The sequence below is a fragment of the Polypterus senegalus genome, chromosome 3 (genome assembly GCF_016835505.1).
Source record: "Polypterus senegalus isolate Bchr_013 chromosome 3, ASM1683550v1, whole genome shotgun sequence".
In the NCBI taxonomy this organism is placed as follows: Eukaryota; Metazoa; Chordata; class Cladistia; order Polypteriformes; family Polypteridae; genus Polypterus; species Polypterus senegalus.
In genome coordinates, this window is record NC_053156.1 from 148,983,384 (window position 1) to 149,010,924 (window position 27,541).

At 36.0% G+C, this 27,541-nt stretch overlaps 1 protein-coding gene across 1 annotated transcript in view; it reads left to right on the forward strand.

Annotated features, from left to right (window-relative positions):
• Positions 1-17,640: 17,640 nt before the first annotated feature.
• The window catches only part of myo6a (myosin VIa), a 191,874-nt gene continuing 181,973 nt past the window's right edge, over positions 17,641-27,541 (forward strand). The window contains exon 1 of the mRNA XM_039749773.1: positions 17,641-17,891. The gene's annotated coding sequence lies outside the window, so the exon portion shown is untranslated. The remainder of the gene's footprint in view (positions 17,892-27,541) is intronic.

The window sequence follows — 27,541 nt, forward strand, 5'->3', positions numbered from 1 at the left end:
AAATCAGCCCAAAAGTATCAGTCAGTGTTGGATACCTCTCATTATTAAACAGAAAATCATTTGGAGTAATCCTGACTTTGAAAGAACTCTAGGAATCTGATAGACTCACAAAATGAAATCTTTATAGCCTTGAGAAGATTAAGAAGGATTTTATATAAAGTTTAAGTTCTTGAAGGGAATTATCAGGGTTTCATCCTCTGGGTATGGTTAGCAGATAAGATAAGAAGAAGATTGAAGAGGAACAACATGCAATTTATTTTTTACACTTAAGTTCTGAATTATTTCAAATGTTTAGTTGTAATGCTGCAATCTTTCTCAGCCAACACAGGTGGCAGAGAAAACAATAACAATATTTATTGAATAAACACACCAGACGAGCAAAGTAAACATCTGACTGTACAGAAAAAGCAGGTATCAGCAGGAAACCTGAATCTCCTTGTTTGTGCACCGAGGCTAAAGGGGTATGAACAGGAGCTGGCTGGGTTACCGGACTCCTTGAAAAATGCTGATTAGGATAACGTCTGGTTTAGGTGCCCTTGGTGGATGGAAGGTCTAACTCAGTGATTTGTTATATGCCATGGAGGCCATATTGTCAGTTTCATTTCAGTTATGGACTGAGGTCTTTGTATAACATTGTGATGCATCCAGTAATTACACTTTTACCTTTATAGCAGTCAAATATCCTTTAGATGTCTCTTGACTAGATTTACTAACGAATGGCACAGCACTGCTGCCTCAGAGGCCTAGAGGTCAGGGTTTAAGATGTCTGACTTCTTACTTCTTATATGTTGATTATGGAGTTTTCTTATTATATCCAACCATTCTTTTTCTCATAGATTTCAAATGTTAAGTTGAATATTCACTCAAAGTTGTTTGTCTTTGTATATTTGAGTATTCTGCCAGGAAATGAAAAATAACAGTAGGCCAAGATACTGTAGATGGCAACCAAGAGATAAAAAAACAGAGTAGGCAAAAATAAAAACCAGGAGATCTTAATACAAGCAACTAGCTCAAAAATCCTAGCTAAAAGTTCCTTCAAATTATATGGTGCAATAAACTGCACAAGTTAAGATTTTTGTTGGAAATGTCTATAATCTTGGACAACCCAGTTGTTAATGATGCCAGCCTTCATACTATTGTGCAAATAACATCAAAACATGTGAATTCTGGGTGTTACACGATAGTAACAGCGAGTGTTACCAAAAATTTAATAGGATTTCAAAAGGTCTACTGGAAACCAAGTTTTATTGCATAATAAAATTATGACACAAAAAAATAATGGCTACCTCAAAACAAAATATAAAATAAATAAATATTTGAATTCAGCTTAAACTAAAACAGTGGACTATCAAGAAAAACTATATCTAAATGTAATATTAGACTAGAAAAATATTTTAAATTCCCATGAAATCATAACAGTGAAAGTGAACTGTTATGCAGTGAATATGCAGTGAAAGTCAACAGTTGAGTCCTACCTTATACTCATTGCTGCCAAATCTGCTCCACCTTTCTGTGACCCTATAAATTAAATAATCAAGTACGAATATCTGAATGTTGTACATTGATTTCAAAAACATGGTGAAAGAGTATGAGGCGTACTAAACGTCCCAAAAGAGCAGGCCAGGAACTTCATAGGCCTACCTAGATATAGCTTTACCCCAGACTTCCAGGCAGCCTACAAGCTCCTTGAGCATGGCAAAGACACTATATAAATAAAATATATTATGATTATTAGTAGTATTATTATTAACTACTATCTACAGCCTTCAGCTTACACAGGCCCAAAATGGGGAGCTGGTTCAAAATTCAAAAAAAGTCCCAAGATATACCAAATTGCCCTATGAGGGGGTAACCATAAATATCTTGCTTATTGAAATAATCCAAAGTATCTTTATAAATGAAGAATTTATTAACAAAAAAACAGCAAAACTAGGAAATGTAAAAGATTTGCCTAAAATGCGATACAGAACCAAAAAGTCCCAATACATAATCCAGAAATCAGAGTCCAAAACAGAAGCAAAATCTACAAAAAAAAAAAAACAAAAGATATCAAATACGAACACCAAACAGCACTTGATGACAACCTGAGGGATGTTGTCACATCCACAAGAGTATAAGAGGGAAAGGCGGTGCTGCTGGTGGAATGTCATGGAGGCCCTGCCACTTGGAGCTCCACCCACAAAAGTTAAGGAACATATATAAACTCGGTCAGAAAATACACATAAGCCAGGGTGTATAGATGTATACCTTGGCAGAAACATAACAGTTAATACATTGGACAAACATATTTACTCCATGCTGTGCAAAATTCACGACTAGTCTGACTTCCATAGGGAAATGAAATTACTGGAAATGAAATTGGGCCTGCAAAGACAAATGTTCTTTTTTGACATTTAATTCAGTAGCAAATCCTTGTGCAGGAATCCTGGTTTGTCGGTTCAGATGTCTTTAGTATGAGAGCTTAAATTAAGTTTGTAGCTGTCTTTGGTCATTGTTGATCCACTACCATTGTTCTACAAGAGGAGGCACACACTTTGATGCCCTTGTGATGAATAGCCTGATTTCTTCATCTGCTTAGCCGAGCACTGTAGTGCACCATCTAAAGCCTTCTACTAAAAAAAATAATCACAGATTAAATTTTATAAAATTTACTGAATCACAACATAATGCTTACTTACAGACAAACTAAACAAATTCTACTACAGGTTTGATGCATGACACAATATTAAGGACCTTAAGCGTGCCATCTGTCACCCTTACCATTCAGGAGTGTTATGTAAGGAGGTTTCTCAGCACAAAGTACAAGGCAGGCAGTGAAGTGTAATGGTTAAGGTTTTGGATTTCAAACCCTGAAGTTGTGGGCTCAAATCCTACTACTGACAGTGTGGGACCATTAGCAAGTCACTTCATCTGTCTGTGCTTCAATTGGAAAAGCAAAAAAAATGTAACCAATTGTATCCAAAATGTTGTACGTGCCTTGGATAAAAGCCTCAGCCAAATAAGTAAATGAAGGGAATCTTGGATTGACTTTTTTGGATGATGATATTGAGCTTTGTGCCAGCCACTTTCTTAATTTTTGTATTTTTTAATTCAGTTTTATTCTTTAAGATGACCATGCTAATACCTGTTTCAATGATATGGATCATTTGTTTCTTCAATGAATACCAACTTGTTCCTTTGAAATCTGCATATTGTCACACACGTGCACATGGGAGACAGTTGATGGGCTCAAAACGAGAAAAATATAACAATAATATATACTGTACCAAAATAATTAAAAAGCAAGGTCAGGAATGTAATTTACACACGAAGAACCACAAAATGATCAAACTGTCAGTTGTGCACCAGGTCTTGTAGTATTTTGTTAATAACTTGAACGGATTAGAATACGCCATGGCATTTCTAGAGCTTCATGATATTCTTCAGTATCAACATTATTGAAGCCTGGATCATCATTATTGACTATAAGTTCTGTGATTAATTCCATTCTCCCTCTCAGGTCTATTGATAATCTAATATACACTGGCATCAATCATCTCTTGTCCCATTGTCTATTACCCCTCATTTTTGGTAGGGAACAGCTGATGAAGAAGAAGTAAAAAACCTTGGAGTTCACATACCTCATAAGGTTTGTCATATATTTAGAATACTAATGACTGTATCAATTTTATGGGTCAGGAAACATTGGTAATTTGTCCCTTATGTGGTAAAATATTTGCTTTAGGGTTTTTGATACTGGAGAATTGAATAGTAATGTTGTTTTGATAATGACTTTCCTCTTGAACTATGTTGAATTTTGTTGACATTACGTTTTATGTTTACTTTATCACCATTTTGTTTTTAGCAGATGGTGTCATTTCAAAATTATTGAATTTTTCAGTTATGTGATGCCTTAAAAGCCAACGATGTGTGTCATTTCCCATTCACAATTGCTATCTGTGGCTTTTAATTCTAAAAGACCTTTCAGCATTTTGACTTCTAGTTTAAGGGTTTTCAAGTATAATTTCTGATTTATGGGTTGGTTGTTACAGCACTCTTAAAGAGTCTGCACACAAGAAGAGGTTAGTCTAAATAGCCTATAATAGGATGTCAACAAAACAAAAAAACTAGCGATGGAGTTTAAACATAGCAAGAGGAAACCCCCTGTTATATATCAATGACCCAGCTGAAAAGTGGTTGAGGAAATCAAAGTTCCGGGATATCATCCTTTACAACACTACAATTTGAGAGGTCATCCTATTCATTAAGTCAAGTAAGCTGCATTTCTGAGACAGTTAAAGCAATTGAAGTGTCTTAGGAAGCAATGACCCTTTTTGACAGCTCTTTCATTTTAACTGCCTTATATTCTCCTTCATTTGATTCTATGGCAGTATCCCTGCAGCAGACAAGAAAATGCTAGAGAAGGTGGTGAGCTCTGTTTTTAAAAGCATAGTATGTCATCTTCAGAGTGAGAATTCACTCTATTCTTCCAGGTTGAATCACAAAGTCAGACTTTATCCAATCCAATTTAGCCTCTGGCAGGTCAATCAAGAAAAGTAGCACCAGACTTCATATTAGAACATATTCACAAACTGTTGGCTGCATTAACTTTGAACTCCATGCTGTTATTTGTTTTATTTGTTTTGAAGGGATTTTTTTTTTTGTTTTATTGTTTGGGGAAGGCTGGTAACTGACAAATAACATAGTCCTAATGTAATTAAATTTTAATGATGTTTAATTTATATAAGCTTCACTGAATCAAATTCCAAGAAACTTCTAATCATGTGGCAATAAAGTATGTAAAAGGCGCTATAGAGGCGCCTGACCTGACACAGACTCACACCGGAGGCACATATGAAAAACAAAGAAAGTTTTATTTTTCTTCACCTGTGGGGCACATCTTCCCCATGACCCCCACCGGCACAACACAGTCCCAAGTACAGAAAAGCACACAACAATCTTCTTTCTCCTCCACCACTCCTTCATCCTCCTCCTCCCGGCCATTGACTGGTGGCTGCTGGTCCCTTTTATAGTCCACCTGGAAGTGCTCCAGGTGGTTGACTGCCGAGTTCTGGCTGCACTTCCGGGTGTGGCGAATATACTGCCCATAGGGGTTCAGAAGTCCCAGCTGCAGCACCCCCTGGTGGCACCTGCGGGACCCAACAGGGCTGCACCCAAATCCAATTCCCATGGAGCCCTGTGGGAAACTGAAGCACTGCTCCAACCTAAGGGAGAGACCATCTAGCGTCCAGGGGGAGGTATTGCACAGTCCATGGCTGCTTCCCTGAATATAAAGCGAAGGGGCGTCTGCCACAAGTACAAAGTAGAAATATTTGGAAATAATTAAGTTTCATATTGTGATTATGAAACTTAAAACAAGTCTTGTTACAGAAAGGCGAGAGTTAATTTTTTTTATGTGTGGAATTTTGTCTGACCATTCATAATTATAGTTTCATACAACCATTATTACAGCCCTGCTTTTTACACAGGTAGCACTCTAAAACAGCTATACAAATGGATGACATCTTAGACAAGTGACATCATGTTTATGTCAACAGTCCAACATAAAGGTAAACACATAACAAAGGTAATGCAATGAAAGTAATGAACCATATTTTTATGGTGCTTAAGACTTTAAAATTTTTGTTGACACTTTGGATATTATCACTTGTAGCTTTCTTTGAACATGCCAGCAGATTAAAAAAAAGTTTTTAATGTCAATCTATTTATCTTTGTCTGCATAGAAGTATTTCCCACCCACTAAAGTAAAACTAAACATGCTCCCACCCGGTACTTCTAATACCTGTATTTTCATTCACTTTCTACCCATCTTTGCTTTCCTTGAGAACAAGCTGATGACACTAATCAACTGTGTCTCATGCGCAGTCACCTGAAAAAATGATTTTGAACTCATAAGGCATCACATGCTTTATTGGCATAGATGCACAATCATGATAAAATTGAAATGAGCATCTCAATTCTCTTTCAAAAATAAGAGGTGATTTTCATATTCTGGCTGTCCACAATGTCTGCAACACCCACATGACTAATAAAAAAGGATTCAGAGGTTTGCATCATTTCTGACCACTCTAAATTGAGTTCCTACCTTTGATGGACTGGCATCCTATCAAGGATTGGTTCCAAAGTGGACTCTGCAAGTGAATGGGAGCATATACCTCTTAGCCGTATCCTTAGTTTGCTCCATGTAACCTGATGTTAACAAAATGCTATGTCTTCAATATGATCGCCCCTGAAATACTTTTGTGTGTTTTGTGTGTAATGCCTTAACAGGGAAAAGACAGAGATCTTTTTAAATATAGATCAGAAGATGAAACAGAAGTCACAAAACAAGCAAAGGATAAAAACATCTTTTATATCTGTTGTCACATTCAAGGCACTAAACAAAGACATTGTCAAAATACCTCTATACAAATTCTGAAACCAAAAAAACTATAACTAATACGGACACTCTCAAAGTTTTTAGGTTTCAGTCTAGTCTTGGATAATTGGCTAGTGAATAACTTTTATACCCTCTCTTCAGTCACATTACTAGTCTTGATATCTGGTACTCTACATAGCAGTGTGGCTAGCAACCTACGCAAGCCGTCCAAAATGTTGGCACTCACAAGAACCAATACAGTGTTGTGATAAGACATTGAGTATATGTGAACAATTTCAACAATAGTTGTTAGCAAAAAATAAACCTTAAATATGAATTCTTTATATTCCAAAACACCCAAAAAGAGAACATGAAATAAACTCTAAATCCATCCATCCATTATCCAACGCGCTATATCCTAACTACAGGGTCACAGGGATCTGCTAGAGCCAATCCCAGCCAACACAGGGCACAAGGCAGGAAACAAACCCCGGGCAGGGTGCCAGCCCACCGCAGGGCACACACACACACACCAAGCACATACTAGGGACAATTTAGAATCGCCAATGCACCTAACCTGCATATCTTTGGACTGTGGGAGGAAACCAGAGTACCCGGAGAAAACCCACGCAGACACGGGGAAAACATGCAAACTCCACGCATGGAGGACCAGGGAAGTGAACCCGGGTCTCCTTGCTGCAAGACAGCAGTGCTACCACTGTGCCACACCTTGCTGCCCAACTCTAAATTAATCAATAACATTTTTAAGAAAAAACAGAATCAGAACAACCAACATGCTGTATTACAGCAGGGTGATGGCCTTTTGAATCTTTCACTATCATGTGGGGCAGCTAATATTTCTATAATTTCTGTAAGATATTTTATATCATTTCTTATCCCAATCTAGACCAGCTGCCACTGCCTTATTACAGCTCCTCTCTCTATCCATTCCATTCATTTATCTCACACTCTGTCTCTCTTTTTCAAATGTTGATGTATGGATGGAAGGATGGGGTATGGTCAAGTAAAGATACCAGTTGACTATTCTACATAAGTCATTCAGAATTTTTCCCTTAATCAAAACTTCTACTTAGGCTTCTTCTATTGATGTTATGGAACTCAGATACTGCATTTAAAAATATAGTATAGTGTCTTTATAGTCTGTATAAGATGCTCATGAATTGTATCCCATCAATGTGCATATTACATTGGCTGCTATGTTATTTCCATGTAAACATTGCAAACTAAGGTGTATGTGACAATTCATCCTGATTGCTCCCATTTAATATGGAGTTACAAGTGCTTATCCATGCATCTTATAAAAAAGCCATCTTTTTGGAAAATGTGTTTTCCAGAATTTGGTGGTTACCTGTTATCTAGAAACTACAAAAACTGGAATATAACCTCGAGTGAGAATATGCCAGAAGAACACCTGGAACTCAGTACAGACAATGCCACCACAATGCTGCAGTGGTTAGTGCTTATTTCTTGTGAAGACAGGACCCTGATTTAAAACTGTGCCTGGTCACTGTATGTGTGGTGTTTGCTCATTCTCCACATCTTCATATGAGTTTTTCTATGGGCACTACAGTTTTCTTCCTAAACTCCTAGAAACACCTATGCTAAGTTATTTGGCCCTGTAAGAGATTATGGATGTGGCTGTGGGTAGATGGACCCTTTATGCCCTAGTTTCCACATGCTGGGTTATTTCTGGCCATGTGCTCAGTGCTGCTAATATAGTCTCCAGCCTTTATGACCCAAAAGCAGGTTTGAGAATGCTATATTTTGTAATAGAAACAGCAAGAAGTATAACTGGAATTTCATGCTTAATTGATTTTTTTTGGTAAAGACACGCACTATCTTCGTTTTATTTTCAGTATCTAACTGCATTAAATGGAGTTTGCCTTTGTATTGGGTGAAAATCACACAAAGCTATGAGAAGCTTTAAAGGTCAAAGGCCAACTGACCCTGTTTAATGAAGTTAGTTGCTAGAAAAACAGGAAGAATGTTTTAACAAGAGTTCAGGCTTCCATCACACTGGCATGCCTCTCTCATTCTCCAGCCATACCTGATGATGCAGTGTTATGTCTTCTGGACTCTTTACTCTGGGGGTTTGAAGTGGTGGGGGGACCAAACCGAAGGAAAGGAGCTTCTAATCATACTCACTGCAGCTGTGGAGGAAGAAGAGAAACCATTAATTGCCGGTGTTCCATTCAATCCAGTCCCAGTAAGGCTTGTGATAAATAGGCTCATGCAATTGACAATAGGTACTTGGAAAAAATTAAAGAAACTCTTTTATAAATTTGTGTATAAACTATCTATTCAGCCCAAACCTCCTCAATCCTATTCACATAGTTTCTCCAAAATAACATCAAGTCATGTTTTTAAGATCCCAGTGTCTATCACACTACTTGGTAATTTATTCCATGCAGCAATGGTTCTCTGTGTGAAGAAAAACAGTCAAATTTATTCTCAACAAGTTTCCATCTGTATCCCCTTGTTCTTGTTGAATAACTTAACTTGAACCATTGGTTTCCTTCATAATTTTAAATGGTTCAGTCCAGTCACCTTCTAGTCTCTACATACTTCAGTCTTTCCTTATTACTCACATGATGCAGTCCCAGGATCAGCCCGCTTCTACATAGGTGTACCCACTGAGATAATTAAGTAGTTAAACCATATCACGATAAATAAAAATGCTGCAAACATCAAATAGTTGGCTGCCATGTCTCCAAGAAAAATTCTTTTTCACTTTGACAAAGGGCTGATTGTTGGAGCATGTTTGGCAAGTGTTTCAGTAATGAAGGCTGCTCTAAATGATGATATTTTATGTATAACAGTGGTTAAAGTTAAATAGACATGGAGGCCAAAGAGAAAGACATCATCAAAATGGGGTAATTGTGTACAAAAGTGGAAACTACCAGACCCAAATGGCATGATTCAACATGCAAGGGAAAACATCCAAGCAAGGCAAGAGAGGGACATTTCATTAAGTATGGTCTGTCAAGAACATTACAGAGAGGGGTATTATGGTGCATAAACACCTTGTTACGCAGAAAGATGAACTTGTGACAAAAAAGGAAAAAAGCAATGGAGTAGTGAGTAGTATCTTCTGGTCAGAGAATACCCTTTTTATTCTGTTCTCAAGTGGCACAGAAGAGATGATACAATGCTTGTTTCCCAAAGTGCCTGGTGTCTCTTTTATGTGTGGTTGCAATTTCCAGATATGAACAGGTCCTCTCATTCTTTTAGGGGTTAAGGGAAACATGCTGGTAATAATGGTAATAATTCTGAGCGATTGTAATCTATAATAATCTGAATGATTATAATCTGAGTGATTATAATTCTATTATAATCTATATAATTCTAATTTATTATTATCTATATACTGTAATTCTATTATAATCCGAGTGATTATAATCACTATAAAGCTTTTTTATCCTGATACCCACAGAAAATTCCAAGACACCAATCTTACCATCTACTGGGAACAAGTGTTCAATGAATGTTAACATGACTGCTCTCGTCACTTCACCTCAAACTAATTGAGCTCTCACAGCAGATTCTGAAGTAGTGCCTGAGATAGTCTCTTCTACCATAAGTTACCATCAAAACACCTAATGAAGAGATTTCACATGCAGGAGAAATTCTCCAGTACAGTACCAGACACTACTAGATAATGCGAACAGAAGCTGTTCAGTTAGCCCATGCCATATTATGTCAATTTAGGTAGGATTTACTTTGTTTTATTAGTTAGAGTATATGTATGTACACAGTGACTGCCACACTTACTTGCTTGCTAACTACCTAGAACTGCCTTTTTTGTGTAAAAATAATAAACAAGTTAATTCGATGTGCAGAAGACACTAGATGATATGTATTGTCAGATACCACTGGCAACATTCCCAAATTGGGATGATATATGGCAAATAAATGAACATTTTCTTACAAGGAAGGAAAAAAGTACAGCATGATATAGGTTACAAAGAACATCCTAAAGCTAAAAAAAATATATCATGAAAAAAAAAAAATAAAATTGAAAGTCCTATTAAATGTCAGAAGTCAGAAGTGATTAAAATGGCTACTAGGATATTGGGTATTATGTTTTGCTTATAATTTTATACTTGTTTTCTAAAGAGATTTCTGCATTTAAAAGCAAGGCTAATTAATTTCTGACGTACTTTTTAATTTAGGTTTGTTTTCAAGTAGTTTAAAATTATTTGTGTCTTTTTTCAATGTCGTATTGGTTTTCACATACATTATTTTATCATGTGTTTCTTACCAAGTTATGTTGGAGTTAGTATGTTGATGTGCAGCATGTTATGGCATTAATATGACACCATTAAAAGTCAATCCTGGATATTCCAGGTCATCCAGTATTTGGGTAATGACAGTATTCTTGATTTCCTGGTTTAAAATATTATATTATGTAAACCATATTGAATATGATTTAGAGCTTTGTTTTTTGATTTATCATTAATGATCACTTAGAATTCATAGTTTTGAACTCCGTTTGTTTATTGATACACATTTATTCTTCTTGTCCCTTTATATTACATAGGGTAATGCAGCTTCTTCCATGAATGGCAATTCAAAACCTGTTTAAAACCTGGCCTGTTGAAGACATGTGTGGGTCTTTTTTGGAATGCGGTTTGTTGATTTAGTCTCCATAACTATACAAAAATATGTTAAATTTAGCATCTTGAAGATTCTCAAGCATGTTGGTTCTCCTATTATTATAAACCAGGATTCATCAAAACCAGTCTACCAATATCCATTGTCTGTGGTTCTCAGTGAACTGCAACTGTACCTTCTTGTTTTTCCCTTAGATGTTTGCCTACCATACCTCATTTGTGACAAGGCACAACAAATTATATGGTTCAATACACCTCTTTCTGCACTGTTCTTAATCTCATCATTTACTCTGCGCCAGTCATTGTTTTTTACCACAGGCCTTTTATTGGCTGGATGTTGTTTGAACAATGGTCCATTTTCAGTACGAGGGACACTGTTGTACTCTAAAACTCTGGCAGGTTGGCTTTTCCTGATGTGTCTGATGGCCACTACCGGGTCATATTAAAAGCCACCTTAATTTTGCCTATTCATCCCCTGAGTTTAAATGATATTGTCTGCACCTATGTTGATATTACTGTTCGGTCAATGAAGAGAGAAAACAATGTTTACTCAAAAATGTCTACTTAACATGTATTCAGCTAAATATATACTGCAGGACACTTTGTGTACTATTTTAAATGTAATTATAATATGTACAGTGCTCTGAGTATGTGTAATGCGAAATGCTGTATTTATCCATTTTTATCATCAGTTTTTTGATTACCGGTATATGTTGGCAGACACCTGAAATCTATCCTGAAATGTTCAATTACATAGGAGAAACCTGCTCTGGACAGGACGCCAGCACCCTTGCTTAATCCCTCCTACAGAACCAGTTAACAGATGGCAATTGACCTATCATGTCCACTGCATAAAACTACAGGCAGAAGCATAGAAAACTGTATAAACTACATATGCAGTTGGCCATGACCCATCAGGAAAATTAATTAAGATTGCTGCAGATAGCAGCCTCTGAACTTTGCTGCCACTGAATTGATTTTTTTCCATATGGCTTGCAACATTAAAAGGATAAATTTTCAAATGAGAGGAGACTGTTATGGCCATGTTTCCTTAGTTAGTAGTTAAGCTATTACAATTTGTTAAACAGTAGCTTTTAAAATTGTGATAGGGCATCCATTTGACTTACTGCACACAACTCTAGAGTTTGTTTCAGGCTCTGGCTCCATCACTTACAATGACACTGTTCTGTAAATGTCAGCTGCTAAAAAGGCCAGCAGATCATCTCATAAACACCTAAATATTAGAAAGCAATTTAAAATATTTGACTTTAGAACAGTTAACGAAGTATCTGATCTACCAAATAAGAAAATGAAACTTTTTTGACAAGAACAGACCACTCAGCCCACTAGATAATTTCCATTTATTTTCACTTAATTGTTCCAGAACAATTTTGAGCAGAGACATAAAGATCCCTAGAGGTCTGCTTTGCATCACACTGCTATGAAACTTTCTTCATAAGCAGCACAGATGATCGTTTATAGCTAAAATATGTATACAGTAAGTAAGTACGACATGTAAGAACTCTCCGGCAACCCAAAACAATCAAATTTAAAACTAGTTTGTTGGGCATTAATTGTTCATTTGCTTGGAAAAAAATACATAAACATTGGTATAATAAAAAGTAACACGAATATTTTAAAGCAAGTTGGTATTTTGTGTAGCATACCTTAGAATGTAAAAGTGAAGCAATTTGATTTGACAAACTGCTGTATATTTTTTTAAGTAGCCTTGTCTGCCCCACTTCTTGAAGGATTTGCCATAACCCTTCTTTTGACTTTGATAGGTTTTTATTCTTTTCCCTGTCGAAAGTGAGACCCTGCTTCCATTATGTCAGGTTTGGGGCTCTGAGGTGGCCAGTGCAATTACAGTCAATAGGCAATCTACAGACTTCCTCTACAAGGAGATCTTAATTGTGTTTGTGCTATATTTGGAGGCTTTATTGTGCCACAAAATGATTTTTTTCTGCCTTTTGTTTAAGATAAAAAATGATAAATCAAAAGTTTTTATATTTCACAGGGTAATCATTTTATCAGCTCTAACCAAATTACTGTTTAATTTGTTCTAACAAAAATTACTCTGTTCTAACAAAAACTACAAAATACAAAAATTCTTTGTTCTAACCAAATTACTGTTGACTGAAATGCACCACCACTGTGCATACAGATAAAGAGCAATGAATGACCATTCTTCTGAGATACTGGTGTCTTCACAAACAGATAATTCCACATTTTCTCTCAATGGTACATAAAACTATCTGCCAATGGTTGCCTCTCCATCATTTACAGTCTTTCATATACTTCAGTGTCTTCTGCTTGTTCGCTGTTAGCAGGTATGGTTTCTCAGTTGCAACACATTTTACAAGAACCATTTCATTTAAGACTTCTTCTCACAATTAATATAAGTGTTTGGTGCATGATGACTCTGACAGATACTGTCCAAGTACTTTACTTGACTTCCTTATGTAACATAAGGATGTGACCTTTAAGTAGTATTTATTAAATGCAGTCTGCTATTTGGGTCTTCCACAGCATTTTCTGTCTCCAGCTTTCTCGATGTATTCATATTTCTTTACTACAGCTCAAACACCACATCTCAGTAATCTTGAGGTAAAACTTTTGACTTTATCAACCTGCGAACGTTGCAACCAAGCCCCAGCCTCACTGGGTCACATGTTCTGGGCCTGCTCCAAATTAACATTATTCTGGACAAAAATTTTTAATTACCTCTCAGACAGCCTTGGACTCACAATCCCTCCTAACTCATTAACAGCTGCGTTTGGGGTTCTTCCAGAGGGGCTTAAAGTGGAGAAGGACAAACAAATTGTGATTGCATTCACTACACTGTTGGCACGCAGACTTATTCTGATAAACTGGAAGAACCCAAACTCTCCTCTTTTAAGTCAGTGGGAAACTGATGTGTTATACTATTTGAAACTGGAAAAAATCAAATACTCAGTTAGAGGATCCGTACAGACTTTTTTCAAAACATGGCAGGATCTAATCTGTAATATTTTAAAATAAGTTTATAAAGCACAGAGAATTTATTAATTTAGGTATTTTTACAAGCCTTAAATTTTACACCGTTTGGCTTGCTCTCTCTCTCAGGGGTGAGGACCGATCTGTTCTTAACATAATTCTTTTTTTTTTAAAAAACTTGATTGCTATGTATTGATTGTAATAAAATTAATAAAAAAAAAAAAACTTTTGACTTTATGTCTGTCAAAGTGTGTTAGCCTAGCCATTTCCACATCTTTCTTTGAAGGCTCCCAGTATTTGTCATTATTATTCAATATACCTATTTGTTTGTTAAATGACACCATAGGTTTGGCTAATTTCAACCTCATTAATGTGAATCATGCATGATTCTGTTGGAATTTAATAAATATATGGAATGTCTGGGATATCTCAAGGATAGCTTTGAGAAGTAATTTGGTGTTTGTTCTAGCCTTCTCTCAGGATATCAACATAATTTTGCACAATACAGTTGATATTTTCTTATATATCGGGGTGGCCAACTCTGATAGTAGAGAGCCACAGTGGCTATAGGTTTTCATTCTAAGCATTTACTGGTACTTAATTAGTGACTAGATTTTGCTATTAATTATCCATCCATCCATTATCCAACCCGCTATATCCTAACTGCAGGGTCATGGGGTGCTATTAATTAACTTCATTTAATTTATTTTCTATTTAAGACTCCGATCCTTTAAATCGGGGCTGAGCAACGTCAGTCCTGGAGGGCCACAGTGGCTTCAGGTTTTTGTTCCAACCCAATTGCTTCATAAGAAATCATTCATTGCTGATGAAGCACTTATTGCTCAAGTGACATTTTTTCTGTGTCATTTTAGTTGTCTCACTTGTTAAGATTTTGATTCCTTAATTGCTTATTTTAGTTGTACACAGCTGTATTCATTGTTTTAACCACTGCTTATTAGCAATAAAATGCAAATGACAAAGGAAACAGTAGTTCTACATCTAGCTTGTCTCCATTTCCACCCGTGTGTATTCATCATTCATTATTTGGTTTACTTAAGTACTCAGAAGAAAACTGAAGGGAAAGTGAAGAACTGAAAATTACTCATCCATTTTAGGCTTCAAATCACTTGGATTATACATGTATTGTTGCAGATGAAAAAAAACTGTTTTAAGAATGAACTGACATGGTAGAGTTAAAACATTAACAAGTCATTAAATTAAATAAGATATTATTAATAAGATAATAATAAGATATGTTACTGGTGAAGACTGGCTTCTAATTAAGCAACTGGTTTGGGATAAAAACCTGCAGCCACTGTGGCTCTACAAGATTGGAGTTGGCCACCCCTGTTATATATGGCTAAACAGTAATTAAACTGGCATCAGTGCCCACTACTGGTGGAACAGGCACTGGTACAAGGAGATTTCAAACTAGTTAGGTTTACATTGTGGGAACAGGTAAATGTATTCAAAACAGCTACCAATATTAATGTGTGCTCTTGATAAATACATTATTTTAATGTCTATGTGGAGATATTATTGTTTTCCAGCTCACGTCCCAAACATATGAACTTTAGAGTAAATAATGACTAAATTGTCATTGTGTGAGTCAGCATGCCTGCAATGAACTAGTGTGCAATTGAGGGCTTGTCGATGCTGCTATGATAGGTACTGGCCCCCTAAAACCTTATATTTGAAAAAGCCGTCAAGGAAAAAAAAATAATGTTTGTTAAGTAAGAACCACTGCGGTGGGCTGGCGCCCTGCCTGGGATTTGTTTCCTGCCTTGCTCCCTGTGTTGGCTGGGGTTGGCTCCAGCAGACCCCCGTGACCTGTAGTTAGGATATAGTGGGTTGGATAATGGATGGATGGATGGATGGAAGTTTAAATGATATTGTCTGCACCTATGTTGATATCACTGTTCGTATGGTCAATTAAGAGAGAAAACAATGTTTACCCAAAAGTGTCTACTTAACATGTATTCAGCTAAATATATACTGCAGGACACTTTGTGTACTATTTTAAATGTAATTATAATATGTACAGTGCTCTGAGTATGTGTAATGCGAAATGCTGTATTTATCCATTTTTATCATCAGTTTTTTGATTACCGGTATATGTTGACAGACACCTGAAATCTATCCTGAAATGTTCAATTACATAGGAGAAACCTGTTCTGGACAGGAGGCCAGCACCCTTGCTTAATCCCTCCTACAGAACCAGTTAACAGATGGCAATTGGTTGGCTCCAGCAGACCCCCGTGACCTGTAGTTAGGATATAGCGGGTTAGATAATGGATGGATGGATGGATGGATGGATGGAAGTAAGAACCAACATGTAAAAATGTGTTTGGATGTGTGGCTATTTGGAAGGAAGCGATAGGACTTTTACTGTATATTTGCATGTATGTGTGTGTGTTTGCATACACACTATACACACGTTTTCATTTGCATATTATTTGCAAGTCTCTTTTATAATTCCACTATTCTGCAGCTGTTTATAATGTATGTTGTTTAACTTATATGTATTTTAGGTTGTGTTTTGTTTTATGCAGCTCCAAAACTACCAAACTAAATTCCTGTACATTAAGTACTTGGTAATAAAAGTGATTCTGATTCAGCTCTCTATTTCTCACAGATAAGTTGAATTTCTGAATGTCTAAAATACTACAGTACACAAGTTCTCCACCAGGTTACTCCTCATACAGATATTGCCGTGGTTGCTGGGACATCATCTTTACTTTCATAAACGGGTACTGTTAGTCCTTTATTCATATTGAGAGGAAAACCTCCTGATACCATGACCCGACTAGTGGTTTTCAGGAGAATCTACCACTGATTTGAGTTCTTGAATTTCAATATTTCATAATATCGCATTGCTTGATATGGTCAGGTTGGTGGGTCCTTCTGGAGTTCAGCATTTGCTATATTTTCTTTAAGATGTTTAGTTTTTATTTGGGCATTTAAAGTACTCTAGATTTTCATTTTACTGAAACTTGTCAACTTTGGTTATGCAGTTTCTTCAGGATTTTTTTTTAACAAACTATAAATCAATGACATGTTCAGGAAGGATGCTGTTTCCTGCCTTGTGCCCAGTGCTGTCAGGATAGATTTGGCCCTCACATCCTTGAATTGGATTAAGTGGGTTTGAGAATGTAATAAGATATCTGTATATTCTTGAAATTTTTACTTTTTCATTATTTTACAGCTGAAGGCTGTTACTTGTTTTTGAGTCGCCCTATACGATTCTTTAGTTTTGTTTTGCATTCCATTTTCACTGCACGTAGGAGTTTCTATTTTCTTAATTCTCCGTTTATAATTAAAACTTGGCTCGGGGTTTCCTTTTAATTAAATTAAATCAGAGTATCTTCCTTCCTCTTCCAATTACTGTGAAAAAAACGTGTGTTTCCTGCCAATTTCTGATTTGCTTTCGCGTCGTGATTTTTATTACATTTCCCATTTCTTCCGAATATTAGATTAATGTGTGTTTACATGTAGAGAGTGGAATCATCTCTGCTGAGTAAGCTTAATCCGCTCCAGTGCTCGCTCGCTCACTCACTCACTCACTCACACCCTCAGTTGCTTACCTCCTCCTCCTCCTCCCAGTGGACACATCGGTGACGACACGGCAGCCTGGTGGCACTGCGCTCAGGCGTTCCCGTCGGTCCCATCCTGCTCAGGCTGGGGCTGCTGTGACGTCACCGGTTTCCCAGGGCTTCATTCCTGTTGAGACGGAGTCGGAGCAGGCGAGAGGCTGCAGGAAGAGAAGCAGTAGGGAAGCCGGGGGAGGAGTACCTTGTCAGTACACTTTGCCGTCTCTCTGCTCTGGCGAAACTTAAAAGTACTCGTTTTCAAACAATTTTGTGGCGGTGATAAGAACGAAAAAATATTCATAAACCGAAAGAGTTCTTCTGCGAAGCAACGAAGTAAGTGACAAGCGCGACCTTTCGGAACCTCTCGTGTTATAGGCACTGTAGCCGCGCACAGGCTGCTTTTAAGGGTTACCCACCCCTCCTGACTCTTGGAAAGCACAGTTTGGAATGAGCGCCGGTAAATGCGGATGCTGTCCGAGGCTGTCAGTCTGCACAGGAACTAAATGCACATTCAGATTGACAGACGGCAGTGTCCCGGGCCGAGTTGTTTCACTGATAATCTGCTACTTTTCTGATGGCGACTGCCCAGGTGCCACAACCTCAAAGTTGCCATTTGACCCTATTTGTCACGCTGAATATAAACTACATGCTTTCGCCGGTTTTACCATGGAGATGCAGGGCTTCAGCCTGAAGGGCGACCGAGAAGAGATGGCTCGTCCGGGTCTTAGTGTCACTTGCGGACGCTGTAGGAAGACAGCTGGGCTTCCTGCAACGATTTCGTGACAATTCGGGCAGCCGAGCTCCCTAAGGAACTGAAGGCGAAAACGGAACAGGCCCACGACCTGAACACAAAAAAAAAGCACGTTGGATTAAAATCGGACAGAAAGTGAGGATAAAGGTCGATCTCTGCCATAGGAACACCCGGGCGTTAGCCATGTAAAACGCGCTTGGTATTGAAACGAATTTAATAGAGCAGTGACTGAAGTGCGAGATCAGTTTATAATGAAGTACTCGGTTGGGTGACAGTTTGAACTTCAGACCGACAACTTGTACTCTGTTGTTTGCTCCCATTCATTTATAGCCAGTATGGAGATGATCACGGGATACTCCAGAAAAGCTCTAGTTATTCCTTGACCATTTTAACTGTTATATATTAGGACTGTGCATAGTTGTCCTCCTAATATGTTCACATTTTTCCTGCACATAAGAAGTCGTCCTATTTAAAGTTAAATAAATGTTTTTCAACAACATACACTTTGTAACTTAATACTGCACTGCTTCAAAACCGAGCATTAAGGTAGATTTCGTGAAAATAATTATAGTATAACAATGTAAACCCATCATGAACCTTTTAGTATTCTTCCGCAGAATATTTCCAGCTTTAAATTGTACAGTTTAAACCTTAGTGAGATATACATTTGCATGTTTGTTAATTAATGATATCCTATAACTCTTTAAAAATGTTTTCCTTTTTAACAACTGTTTAAGAAATCCATATGTATTAATATATTTTCACTATGTTATGTAAATTATTTTGATTAGACAAACACCTGCAACATTCTGTAATAGATGATACCTGGTTGCTTCACATTTTGATAGATGAAAACACGAGAGAATAATTCATATATAATGTATAGAGGACATGCCTAGTTTAGGTGTTTCGATATAGATCAGCTCTGTTTGAGTTCTTTCCCAACAAGTTGTTATAAGAGGACACAGGATACGTGTGTATAGGAAAACACCCTTGCTTTGATATTTGTTGCTATACCTGTTAATTGGTATTTAATTCTGTGATTTTGCAATGCCAATAAAATATGCCTGAATATTTTAGACCTGGCTAGGTTCAACACATGGAACTGTCAATCTCTGTGTGGTTTGAATGTTCTACCCATGTCTTTATGGGCCTTTCTAGAGGTTCTGACTTTCCAGATGAATAGATAAATTGCAGTATTTAAAAAAAAAAAGGTGTGCTGCTGAAATCTAAAAGATCAGTTATTCCATATTTTATATTTATTAACGAGTGGTGTAGTTTTACAATACCATTATGGTTTGAATTAATTGAGTCAGCGATGTGAGGCAATTCTTTCATTACTGTTGTGTTCTTAAGAAAAGAATACAATTTTTCAGATGGTTAAATGATTATTTTAGCCTTTTCTATCCTAACCTTTGAACACCTTTGCCAGTTAATGTACACTTCTTTCACTAGAAGGGGTTGCAATATTTTTTTATGGTGAGATATAAATATTGCAAAAGTCCAGCCTTATTACCTTTGTACGTAAGTGAAGATCCAGAACAATGCAAATTCTTCCTGATGAATGTATTTTCCACTCACAATGATTCTTGTGTTTTTATACACAGAAAGACGTGCAGTAAAATTAGAATGGTTCAAAGTTCTTTCAGTGTCTTTTAAATTTAGTTAACTATTTCCATAGTTGACGCAGCCCATTGCTTCAGAAAACGAATGTTAGTTATTGAGCACTAAGGCTTTCTGCAGTTAGTCACAGATAAACTTGCAAAAAGTTTGTAAATTAAGTACATGCTGATAAAACTTACACAATCTGAATGGAGACAAGTGCAAAAAGTATAGATAGCAGTTCCTTTTTAACAGTTAATGTATATTTTGTGATCTTTTCTGTCTAAATTATCTGCATTTCCACTTTACTATATATCTTTAGTACAAATGACGAGAGAATTGACAGGCAAAATTTAATAATGTTTGGACATTAATTTTTGTGTTGCCATAATTTTCAATGCACTGGTTATGTTTTTTGTATATAAATATATGGTAGATATGTGTGCAGTTAAAATGCAAAAACGTTATAGGTATGGGACATCAATTTATTTTTGACAGTAGTACACTGATTTCATGTGGTATGATTAGTTTTATATCCTTGTTAGATTTAACTGCTAAAAAAATGTTGCTTGTGGTGTTTTGTAGTCTGTTTTGCATTTTCATTATTTTACTTTTATTTTCTTTTAGGGTATTTGAAGACATTTCTCTTTATTTTAAGAAAAAGATGTGTAATACTTGTGGGATTGTAGTTTTTTTTCTGTACAATTTATATAAGCTGTAACAGCAGCATAAAATGTTTCAAAGAATATCGTAAAGCTATATTTAGAAGACTTTACTAAAGTGACTTTTTCTATATTTCCATTTATTTTATGTTCACAGTGAGTGATTATTTGTGCATTTTTATTCTTTTATTTATTTGTAGTAGTTTTATGTTAGCTATAGCAGTTATTTTAGAAGCAACAGGCCAGTATCACCATGGCACCCTTGAAAGTATTTTTGCCTTATAGGCTCAGATTGTGGCTTGCACAAGTGGACATCTCATGTTTTCTGCATAGATATTCTGTGTGTATTTTGTTTTACTACATGTTGAAGGTATGCAGATTAAATTGATTAGTATCACCAAATTGGCTCCATATGAGAGTTGAGCCATTTTATAGACTGATAAAGATTCACTTCTCTCATCCATCTGAGGTTTCAGAGAAAGTCTAAAGGTCCACACAAACATATACTGATTAATGTTGATTAAGAAATAATATATAAAAATAATAATCTGAAAGCATAGATGTAATTTTTTATTGTGACTAGGTTTTGTGCAATGCTAGATACAGTGCATTGTAATTGTTTTCCACTTGATGATAAAGTATGCTGTTACTTTAATGAACATGTAAAACTTTCTTGTCTTTGACATGTAGTAAACTCAGATAAAATTTAATGGTGATCAGGGAGACCCGTATTCAATCAGAGATGTCGCCTTAATTTTTGATGGCTTCTGTCTCCTGGGGCAGTGAAGAAGCAGTTCCGTACTGATAATTTGTTTCAGCATAAAAACTGTTGTGCAAGGTCATATAGAGGTTCTTTAGGCAGCAAAAATTCCAATGCCAAATACAGTACTCTTTCTGTCCATGTTTTAGCGATGTGCTGTGGTTATGTTTTGCTACAGTGAAGAAAGAAGCAAGTTATTTTGAATCTTGCTGTTTGCCTGTGTTGTCAAGCTAAAAATAAGTATATTATATAATAGATTATATTATAAAAGTATAAACTACATACTATGACTGTGTCTGTAACCCCAGCTGTCAGGGGTGCTAGGAGGCTGATTTATACTTAACATTTACAAAGTGATGTAATCAAAGAAAAAGTGAGAAAGCCAAGCACCTCATGTAAAATAGCTTGCCGTATGTAAGCTCCTGTGGATGCTTTGCTTGCTCTTGTCCTTACTGGCCTTGGCTCATCTCTGCTTCAGCTACAGTTAAAAGTGAAAGAAAGAAAGAAAGGCGGGGGGGTATTGTTAAAATAAAAAAAGTGTTTGTGAAAGGTCACAAGATTCCCCCCCCCCCATGGGTAATTGCCACGGAATAATTTTCAGTATTTGAGAACTAAGTAGTGTTCAGCTTGCTTTGCTTATATGCGAATGTTAAATAAGTTATTGAGAAAAATCACAATAATCCTTATGGCAAAGTACATGTGTGTAGCTCCAGGAATTTTAAACTCACGTTTATATATATTCAAATGGTATAGAAAGATTTTTAATATAAATTACTGGTTGACAGCTTTGCAACCAACATTAGGGCTTACTCAACATAAGGTGGCTATATCCAGTTACAGAACATAGCACAGTCTTACTGTAGAGAGTGGCAAGATACCTCAAATTAATTTCCATTATAAAAAAAAAATGTATTGGTTTTCAGGAATTTTATGGTTAGGTTTAGCAGATTGACATTTTTCCTATATGGGTATTTTTTATTTTTTTTTTAAATCAGCCAGGTAAAAAGAGAGAGAATTGCAGCGCTTGTTTTAAAGCATAAAACAGACAACCTTATCAAATCATAATCCAAATATCAGGGTGATATTATATAAAGGATTCCCTGGTATTTCCAATCCCTAGTGAAGAGTTATTAAAATGAGAATTAGAAGCTGCAGAAATTAGGAAACCAGTTCCCATTTGAGTCCTCTTTAGAAGTTACATTTGGAAGACAGAAAATTTAGATTTTTTATGATTTTACTTTTGAAATTTCAATTTTTGTATCTTGATGTTTTTATTACAAGGGGGTGATGAAATAAAGTTACCAGTGAAGAGGTTAGTAGTGTGCCAGTACCTACAAGAAGTATTAAGGAAATACTAAATGGTTTAGAGATTAAAGAAAGCTATCAGATTAAAAGGTTAAAACAAATAAATCCCTTTAACCAGGCAACATGTACCCAAGAGTTATCGAAGAGGAAAGTATTTTTATATAAACCCTTAATGTATATTTTTTTAGTCTGTGGATACTGTATAATATTCAAAGAGCTAGTAAATGTTTTTACAGCTTTAAATAAAAAGATAGTCCAGTTGACCATGGTTTCTGTAGGCCACTAATCTTAAGGTATATCACAGGTTAAAAAAATGGAGGTAGTTTTGAAAAGCAAGACAGAAATATATATATTGTGTGAACTTGCCAGCTGTAGTTATTCAGATTATATTCCCTTATGACAGAGACTGATATAATTCCATGACATGTTTCTAGACAGAAAAAATTCACTGTGAATGCATGGTTGTAGGATTTACAAGAGAATTTGCACACAAAAGTAAAATGAGGACTTTGGTGTAATCGTGGCTGATAGCTCTAGTAAAAATTTGAAAAAGAACATCAACAGTTTACCACTGTTTTCATAAGTACAAATTGGTGTATGTGGTGCTTGACAATCCTGTTAATAAAATGTTAGAAAGAATTAGGAGCAGCTTCATCATATAGTATAATATCACTAGAATAGTCCAAAAGTGTGTTATGTGTTCTGTACAATACAGTAAATCCATTTGATTTCTGCACAAGCTTTTCTTATTACAGAGATCCTAGAAGCATTATGTTCCAACTAGTTTTGAACCTAATTCACACTGACACATTAAACCCATTGTCTTTGTGCTGCTCAATAAGCAGATATTTGATGATGGTAGCCCTGGTTTAACTTTGATAAGATTATTACCACCAACGTGAGTGAAAGCTAGTGTACAGTGATCAGGCCATCAATCTTCAGAATGGTTGTAAAATATATGTACTAAAAGGATTGAAAATGCATTAGTGTTCTTTCACAACAGCATTTTGGAAGCTTGAATGCTACTGCATTTTAATTGCCTATCAAAGCTGTATAAAAGTCACCGTTTATGAGCCCTGTGCTGTACATCTTTTTCCCAATAGGATTTATGGCATTTTTCATGATGTACCATTAGTGTTTGGGCTTCGTTCACACTATACTAAATCTGAACATAGGAAATTGCTAGTTAGATGTTCCTGTGGTCCTAAACATAGCTTTGTACCCATATGCACTTCAACCCAGTATTAACAGGCATATTCATGGAACGACCATTATGTGTGAAAGGGGCTGAAGAAATTAATACAAAATAAGATTGTATTTTCAATTATGTAAAGAATCAGCATTTTGTTCAATTTGTTTTTAAGAACTGAAGAAAACATACATTTATTAATGCTGTGAAATGTTCTTCTTGAAAGTGCATTACAACATTCCACTGGTTTATTTCTACTCAGTACTTGCCACTTTATGTCAGGGGTATCCATAGTTTAAGAGCTGTTAAACCAGAGCATCATTATTCTGATTCACTGAGCAATGTAGAGGAGAGTACTGCTTTATTGGTCTTCTTTACACTTTGGAGCCAATACCAGTTGGATTAAAAGTAATAGTAGAAAATTCAGGTCTGTCATAAGCCAGGTTTTTGCCAAACTCTGCCAAATGCATAATTCATGGATGGTTAACTCTCGTTTTTTATTAACTTTTTTATCTACTTAATTCAATAAGAACATACATTGTTTGCTTACTGTGGCATGGATACAAATAAGCAGCATTACTTTGTTATATTGACTTGTTTTAATGCATGCCCCTTAATGTACAGTATTTTTATTTCAAAGACTTTTGCCTTTCAGTACCGAGCATCATAAAACTACTATCAATCATACTCTCTCAGTATGTTTTATATAATAGATTTAGGTTTAATTAATACTCATTGTCTGCCTGGCAATTATGAAGAGTCAAATACAGCATATTGTTATTGCACAATTAGATGTTGAATATCAGTTACCTTTGGATGGGTTAGAATACAGTGAGGTGTCCAGCAATGCTTTTCGCAGACAAATGAATAATGAGGATCAGTTGGAAAATACCACAAACAAGGAAATGTGAATACATTATTTGAGTAATGCTTAGTCCTTTAACAAGTAACCTTATTTGTTGATGCAGTAGAGCAAGAAATGCCTTAGCTGTGGTAAACTGTATATCTCGCATTGTCAGGTGCAAGTGTATTAGGGGTTTTGATTTTTATTGAACATCCAGTTGTCCTTAACATACCACTACTCCTGAACTTTCAAGAACGACCATCCATCATTATCTACCAAAGACCCCTTCTGACTAGCTGTGGTTTCTGTTTCACAGTTCTTTCAACTAAATAATATAATTGGTCATAACAGTTTGAATAACTTCAGGCAGGATTATGTCACTTTCCTATCAACTGTGATAGCCAAGTACAGCCTGATGTTACTCTGAGCATAGGTGAGACTTTTTGAGTTCTTTGTTTTAAAACTTCTGCCTGGAAATGTCAGATTGATTTGGAAGCAGCCTGCTGATGGTTTGCAGCTCCCGGTAAATGTTTTACCATTATTGTTCTTGTGGAAGCATAGCATTGTTAGTGTTGGTAGTTGCCCTTGTGTTTATTATTTTGTAAGAGACTTTTGATAATTTTTCAGAAGTTTACTATACTTAACTGTCTGAGATGGGTCTGGAAGTTGAACAGCATTTGAATCCAAGGGATCTCTCATCCTTTTAACACAGAACACTTTAACACTTTCTACTCCTCTGTTAATATCCAAATTGGTAAAAGCGTTATCCAGGTCAAGGCTGTGAGGAGCCAGTAGGTGTTGTGATAAAATTCTGCACGAGGTGGAAATATTTGATACTAAAATCTTAGGAATAGATAGCACATACTGAGGAGGCAGCAAAATAATTCAAAAAGGCTTTGACAGTCTTCAGAACAGAGCAAACACTTGGAAAATACAGTTTAATGTGGAAACTTAACAAGTACTCCATGTGGGCAGAAAGGATAATCAATTATAAATGCAAGATGGGAGACACAGTTCTACAGGAAACAACTTAAGTATAAAATGTGCTAAGTTAATCTTCTTGTTTAAAATATGGTAGAATAACGTGGGCATTAATCCATCTATCCATTGTCTTAACTAGGACAATTGAGTTTGGGATCATGGTGGTTTAAGCCCACCCTTGTAGTACTTTGCACAAGGAATGGGATGATCTAGGAAAACAGGAGAGTTAACAGGAAAACCTTTGTAAACAATGAGAAAACCAGCAAACTACAGGAGAACAGGCACAGATGAAAGTTCACATTCGAAAACACACCATCTCTTGGAGTTGAGACACTAATACTGGCTATTGTGTTCCTGTAGAGTCTTAAACCAAAAATGTATAAGAAATATAGACTATATTACATTACAACCCACTTGTATTTCTCAAGATCCCTAGAATAAGTGAGAAACGGAAGATCACTATAATGTAAACTTATAGGTTTTCAGTTTCTGATAACACACAAATATTTGAAGTTGTACACTTATATTTTAGTGGTATTTGTATGAAATCTTTATTTCTTTTGCTTTATATTTTATATGTTCCCAAACAATTTATGAGAAAATCCTGAGCCTATACTCAGTTTACATTTACACTGGAGAAAAAAAAAACATAGACATTTATCAAATGGTAGCTTAAAATGTACATTGAAATTCATATATGTTTAGGGACCTTTTGAGCTTGGTTGCCTCACACTTCAGAAGACCTAGATTAATTATCCATTCTAAGCCGCTGTCTGCTTGGTATTTGTATGTTATTCCCTTGTTGAAATTAACAAAGATTCAATTTTTGTTTTAGTTTAGTGGTCAAAAATAATTAAACTGATGTATTCACACCTATTTCTGGTTTGGGGGAACTGATGGGTAAAACTTTTCATTTTCCACTAAAATTAGATTTATTTTTGACTTGCAGATATAAATACTACAGTAAATACTGAAAACTATGTGATATATAGTAAATTCTATTAGTCTGCCTGTGAAAGGAACAGGTTGCATATAATGGTAGGACTTACCCAAATACACTTACTGTATTCTGTGTGTTGCAGTTACTTGCTTATGAGAACAAGCACTGCATCTGTCTGCACTCAACCCATTTTATTTTCAGTAAAAAAAAACTGTCTGATAAGTGTCTTCCGGGGAAGGTGCCGATGATGAAGCAGTCTCATCATGTTACAGAAACAAATGATCACTGCAGAACATGTGATCAACATATGATATTTTGGAATGAACACTCTCTTTAATTCATCTTTGAAGTGGGATGCATCTTATTGCAAGTTGTTCAGTGCTTAATAGCTTTTAACAGTTTTTTAACCTGAGTTTGAGCTTAGGTAGCATAGAGTTGATATGATTTGTGTTTTACTATGTATTGTAAAAAGAGCATTTTTTACTTGAGATTGAAAAATAATTTAAGAAGAAGGTAATCTTGAAATGGTATCACAAATATCTGAGTGGTACAAGAATAAAATATCTCATTTGTTAATCATCTGTGCTTAAAATTGTGTATAGTACTGTGCTGTTTTTTATGAATTAAGTGTACTTGGCTTTGCAGCTACCCCTCTAAGTTTACTATCTCATATATGCTGATGCAACAGAGTGAGTAATATTATCCAACCTTGTTTTATTCACCTAGTGATAGATGAAGAGTTTAGTAGGGAGACAACAGATGGATCTTAGGTGATGAGCAAGTTATATCAATCCATTAGCACTGGCCTTGGGCTTCTATAACAAGGGATTTTTATGGGATTGACCATCATAATCTCATTCAAAAGTACTAGGGGTAAAGGCGGGTTTCCGCCTCACAAACCTTTGGCATTTTTGCCAATATTGTAAAAACACAAGCTATTTGATGCTGG